At 43.3% G+C, this 6476-nt stretch overlaps 1 long non-coding RNA gene across 1 annotated transcript in view; it reads left to right on the forward strand.

The window, feature by feature from the left end:
- LOC117797468 overlaps positions 1-3803 on the forward strand; it is a 36940-nt gene extending 33137 nt beyond the window's left edge. Inside the window, exon 4 of the long non-coding RNA XR_004622471.1 lies at positions 3593-3803. This is a non-coding gene — a long non-coding RNA (uncharacterized LOC117797468). The remainder of the gene's footprint in view (positions 1-3592) is intronic.
- The last annotated feature ends 2673 nt before the right edge of the window (positions 3804-6476 follow it).

A 6476-nucleotide genomic window follows, 5' to 3' on the forward strand; every position in this document is an offset into this window, starting at 1 on the left:
AGGGGTAGGTGGGGGAGGGGTAGCTGGGTGATGGGTATTAAGGAGGGCATGTGTGGTAATGAGCACTGGGTGTTATATGCAACTAATGAATCATTGAACACTACATCGAAAACTAATGATATGTACTATATATTGGCTAATTGAACATAATAAAAAAAAGAAAAAAGGGAGAGAAAGAAAAAGAAAAAGAAAGAAAGAAAGAAAGAGAAAGAAAGAAAAGAAAGAAAGAAAGAAAGAAAGAAAGAAAGAAAAAGAAAAAACAAAGAAAAGCCAAGGATAATTCCACAATGTTTGGTCTGAGCAAGTAGATGAATGGTGATTCCATTTATTGAGATGGGAATAATTGAGGGAGAGTCATGTCTTAGAGAGTGGGGTTCAAGACTGAGATTTAGACATATTGAGTTTAAGACATCTACCAAAGAAGGCATCCAAATGGCCAACAGACACATGAAAAGATGCTCAACATCACACATCATCAGGGAAATGCAAATCAAAAGCACAATCAGGTATCACCTCACACCCGTCAGAATGGCTAATATCAAAAAGACAACAAATTGCAAGTGTTGGTGAGGATGTGGAGAAAAGGGGAACCCTAGTACACTACTGGTAGGAATGTAAATTGGTACAGCCACTGTGGAAAACAGTATGGGGATTCCTCCAAAAGCTAAAAATAGAAATAACATATAACTCAGTAATTATACTACTGGATATTTACCCAAAGGGGGAAAAAAACACTAATTCAAAAAGATAATGCACCCCTGTGTTTATTGCAGAATTATTTATAATTTCCAAGATACGGAAGAACCTACATGTGTATTCATCAATAGATAAAGATAAAGAAGATGTGGGGTGTCACACACACACACACACACACACACACACACAATGGAATATTACTCAACCATAAAAAAGAATGGAATCTTGCCATTTGTGACAACATGGATGGATCTAGAGGGTATTATACTAATGAAATAACTCAGAGAAGACTAATACCGTATGATTTCACTTATACGTGAAATCTAAAAACAAAACAAAACAAACAAACGAAAAGCAGAAACAGACCCATAAATACAGAGAACAAACTGATGTTTGCCAGAGGGGAAAGAGGGGCATGGGGGGATAGGCAAAATTGGTGAAGGAGAATGGAAGGGCTGGGCTTCCAGAACGAATAAGTCATGGGGATAAAATATACAGCATAAGGAATATAGTCACTGGTACTCTAATAGCGTTGTATGGTAACTGACGATGGTAGCTACACTTGTGGTGAGCACAGCATAATGTACAGAGTTGTCAGTTCACTATGTTGTACACCTGAACGTAATGTAACATTGTGTATCAACTGTAATTTAAAAAAGAGAAACAAGGTATCTTTTAGATATTCAAGGGGAGATGTTGAGTTGGAGGTATATACATGAGTGTGGAATTTAGGAGCATGGTCTTGTTTTGAGAACAAATTTAGCATATATATATATATATATTTAAAGCCAGGGGAATGGATAAACAAGTGAACAGGGCAGCTAATTAGGCTTTTCTTACCACTTTTCTCTCCCCCTTCCCTTTCCCCTGCCTCCCTTACACCTGCTTGCCCTCCTCCTGGACCAGAGAGGTAACTCATTGCTTGGATATACCTCCTGCACCTTTTCAATATGCTCTGCTTGGAGACCTCTGGGTTAGAGAGCAGAGTGGTTCAACAAATAACCACAGAAAATATTAAAATTAGGCTTCACTATCTTGAAATGGCTAGTTTTAGAGGGGAAAGAAGCAACAGGTTAGAAGTGACACCTTTAGAAGAAAGGGAGGGGTAAACAGAAGGGGGAATGAACCATGAGAGACTATGGACTCTGGGAAACAAACTGAGGGCTTCAGAGGGGAGGGGTGGGGGAAGGGAATAGTCTGGTGATGGGTAGTAAGGAGGGCACGTATTGCATGGTGCTCTGGGTGTTATATGCAAGTAATGAATTGTGGAACTTTACATCAAAAACCAGGGATGTACTGTATGGTGACTAACATAATATAATAAAAAATATTATTAAAAAAAAGAAAAAAAAAGTAGTGACACCTTTCCCCACACAGAGCAGAAGAAAAGGTTGAGGGAAAGGGGCGCCTGGGTCACGAAGTTGGTTAAGTGTCCAACTCTTGGCTTCTGCTCAGGTGGTGCTCTCAGGGTCGTGAGTTTGAGTCCCACATTGGGCTCCACACTGTGTGCAGAGTCTGCTCTCTCCCTCTGCTCCTCCTGCTCACATGCACATGCACACTCTCTCTCTAAAATAAATAAATCTTAAAAAAAGAAAAGATGGGGGAAGTCACATTACCTTCCTATTATGTACCGAGCACTGTGCTCAGCTCTGTACATGCATTAGCTCCATAATTAATCCTCCCAACAGCTCTGTTAGGCAGCAATTCTTGGACCCATCTGTAAAGATGAGGAACACAAGGCGCAAAGAGATTAAACCTACTTGCCCAGATTCGTATATCTAGTTTCTAAGTGGTAGAGTCAGTAATCCAGCCTGGATTCCCCCAAGACCCCAAAGCCCGTGTCCTCCTCCATCCATACGCTGCCCTGAGCAGGTACAGCGGAGAGGTGTGTGGGGGCACGAGAGTGTTAATCAGAGGCCACATCCTGGGGTTCTGGGATTCACAGTATTTATTACCGTTACCCACCTCTTTGAAATGTTGATTAGCTGTTGTTTCCAGTTTGTCAAGTGCTTTCATCCTTAAATCTTTAAAGGTTGGGTCCCCCCCCACCCCGTAAATGGGACAACCACCATTTCACACCAAGCTGCGAACTATTTTCCACCCTCAGGCTAAATAAGCAGGAGTCATCCCAGGTTTAGGTAAAGCCCAGCAATGGACCCTATCAGGTCCCATTCTCCCACTGGTAAAGGTTTAAGTACAGATGTCCCTGGCACTGCAGAATGCTGTCAGATCTTTGCAATCCTGGGTCATATGAGTTTCTGACCATTTCTAAGGTCAGTATATGTGGGGGTGAAGTCATATTTGTACCAGAGACCATGAGAACCTTGGAAGCAGGCTGGCCCTAGCCAGGAGTGCACGCGCCTTCACTTGTGCACATCACCCCCCTCAACCAGGTGGTTCTAAGGCAATTTAAAAGGAGGAGGTGACTTTAATTTAGCAACAGGGGATCGACCTGTGCTGCATCTTAACAGATTGTGTGACTGTTTCACTGGGGTTGGGCACTGGGGAGTCAGAGCGGGACATGTATTTTGATGGGTAAAGCAGAACTGCTCCTTCTGGGCTTTGTTGGGCCCCAGGGAGTTTCCTTCTATCTTCCTCACCTGGGACCCATTAACTGTATTCAAGTAGAACTTGGGCCTCCAAGACTATCCAGTGGCCCCATCTAGATACAGGCAGAATAGTCTTAAGTCTTGATGGCTTTCTTTTCCTCTGAAGTTGTTAGAATGAAACAGTGTGTTGTATTTATCCCCTCCTCTGCCAAGAAATGTCTCCTGATGTTGAGATTAATTTTCCCCTCCTCATACTCCCATAGCCCTTTGCTTGCACTCCTATTCCAGTGTTTCCCAGCGTCATCCTTATTAGCATTATTTATGGGCACGTCTGTCTTCTCTTCCAGATCATGAGCTCCTGGAGGGCAGAAGCTGTAGTTTATTCATCTCTATCCCCCATGGACTGCGTGCAGGGCCCTGCACATCGTAAGCACTCAATAACTGCTGGTTGAATTGAATTATTACTCTCCTCCACTGTTGTTGTGATTGGCATTCATTCATTTAGTCCATTTGCCCCTTAGGAATCTCCTGCCAAGACCCAAAAGTAAAGACTCACAAGTACAAAGAGACACATTTTTAACAGTTGATGGTTTGGGGTGGTTTTCTTTTAAATGGGTCCAAATGAAAAGAAACGTTTTCTTAGGTCTTGCCAGCCAGACAGAAAAGGTTATCAGCAGATTAAGAAGAGTGTTCTCAAACGGCATCAAGTGTCTTTCAGTGTGCCCAATGGGTGGAGGGCTTTGTGTGGCCATGAAAGCTAGAGAGAAGGCTACTTGGATTCATTCTGATATATGTCATATTTTCAAGAGAGGTGTTGAAAGCAGAGTCAAACAAACAGCCAGTCAAAGTGCCGCTCAGCGCACTGGAATTGCATTACATGAAAGTGTTAGTGAGCACCTCAGTGAACAAGGTTGCCCCCAGCTCTTCCCCAGGAGCTACTTGAAAAGTTGAGAAGTGTACGGGAGTTCTCATCACATAGCCACATTCCCTCCATTCCAGGCTGTGTAGCTGGCCTCCCGAACACTTTGTACCGACTACATTCTAGCTGTCAGGCTGAGTTGATCTTCAACTCAATGATGCTATCAGTTGAAAACAGCACATCTTTATAGTCTGACACATTTAGGAAACTCCATGGCATATAAAGGGCAGATTCTCCTTGCCATGACTTGGAGAGTTGAAGATCTAGTTGTCTGTCAGCACCAAAGGCAAGGGCTCAGGCAGGTAGGCAGGTAGGCAGGTAGGCAAGAGCCTGTGCACCCACTGTATGCCCGGTCCTGGGCTAGTGGGAAGCTAAACAACATGGCGCCAGCCCTTGTGACCTTTACAGCTGTGGGAGTGGGTAAGCGGTGGAGGTGGAAGTGGAAGGCAAAGAAGTAATTACATATGTGGTGAACCAATTACACATATAGTAAGAGCTCTGATGGCGATGCTAAGAGAGCCCATAAGAGAAAAGTTGGATCCGGCCCAAAAGGCCAGGGCAAGCTCTTCTGAGGGAATACGATTTAAACTGAGATCTGAAGGATGAATAGGAATTAACCAAGTGGAATCCACGTGCACACGTTGGACGGGGTAGTGTTTAGGGAAACGGGACAGCGTTTTCGATAGCACTGCAGCAGACTACATCAGGACACATTTGAGGATCTGAAAGAAGGCCACCATGTTTGCAGCATGGGGAACGGAAAGGTATCAGGAGTTCTGAGAGATGAGTTTGGAGAAGTGAGCAGCTGCTGGATCGCACAGGATTTCACATTTGGTACTTTTTTATTTGGGGCAGTTGGGGGAGGAAGAATGAAGAAATCACTTTCAAAGACTATTCAGCAATTAAAAAAAGGAGTGGACTGCTGGTATATATGCTATAGCCGTAAAACATTATCCTAAGTGATGAAAACCAGTTGGAAAAAACTATGTGTTATGTGATTCCATTTACGTGAAATGGTAAGAAACAACAAATCTGTAGAGAGAGGAGAGCAGACGAGTGGGGGTGGGAATGGGGAATGATGGCAAACAGGCTTAAGAAATATTTGGGGGATGATAGGCTCTAAAATCGAGTCATGGTGATGATTATACAACTCTGCTAATGCATTAAAAACCATCAAAGCGCATACTTAAAAAAATTAATTGAAAGTTTAAAAATAAAAAAAGAAATGAGCCCTCTGCTTCCATGGGAGGAATATGAGACACATTAAATAGAAGACAATGAGACCCATGATCACAGAGAACAAACTGATGGCTGCCAGAGGGAAAGTGGATGGAGGGATGGGCGAAATGGGTGAAGGGGAGTGGGAGATACAGGCCTCCAGCTACAGAATAAATAAGTCATGGGAATACAAGATACAGTGTAAGGACTCTAGGCAATGATATTGTCATAGTATGTATCAGGACAGATGGTAGCTATGCTTGTGGTGAACATAACATAATATATAAACATGTTGAATCACTGCATTGTACACCTGAAACTAACGTAACATTGTGTGTGAGCTATACTCAAATGAAAAAAAAAAAATAGAAGGACCCTTCTTCCCCAGCAGTCTAAACCTCCCTGAGGGCTAGGCTAGTCTCAGACTCCACTCTACAGGCAAAGGAGGATGTCTGTTTATTTACTTGGTGCATTTAGCTCCACGTGGACAGTGGGCACAAACAAACAGATCATATCTGCAGAGCTATGAATTGGGCACACGGTGGGAGTGGTTGGTTATTCAAGGGATGGCTGTCATCTTTGTAGGTAGGTAGAACAGAAGTGTCCATGACCAGCCATTGGAAGAGAGTTATTAGAGCCCAGTGAACATCTCTGTTTTCCAGAAGGCATACTCGCACATTGGTTCCTGGCCAGAAAGCCAAGGGAAGCTGGGCCATGATAAGAATTACGAGCTAACTGCCCGTCCAGATGTTAGGGGGGCAGTGCCATCATTTACAAACCTCCGTGGTCCCTTGGCCTCTTCCGAGGGCAGCCTCCATCTGTTAAGTCTCAGCAGCTTTCACGGTAATAATCACCTAATTGAGGAATTGAGAGTGAAATCAGGGGGAAATCTGTGGCTCATTCACTAGAATAGTGACTTCCCTGTACCTCAGACGAGAGACAAAAGATCATAACTGATTTCCTGCTCTTCCCAAGGGAACAGTTTCTAATAGTATAAAGCAATCAAGCAACAGAATGAATTGGCTTTCCGACCCAACAGTCCTTAGGGAAAGCACTATGAAAGGCCACCAAGTTGTTTTATTTGTATAATTAAA

The sequence above is a fragment of the Ailuropoda melanoleuca genome, chromosome X, assembly GCF_002007445.2.
Source record: "Ailuropoda melanoleuca isolate Jingjing chromosome X, ASM200744v2, whole genome shotgun sequence".
Taxonomy (NCBI): Eukaryota; Metazoa; Chordata; class Mammalia; order Carnivora; family Ursidae; genus Ailuropoda; species Ailuropoda melanoleuca.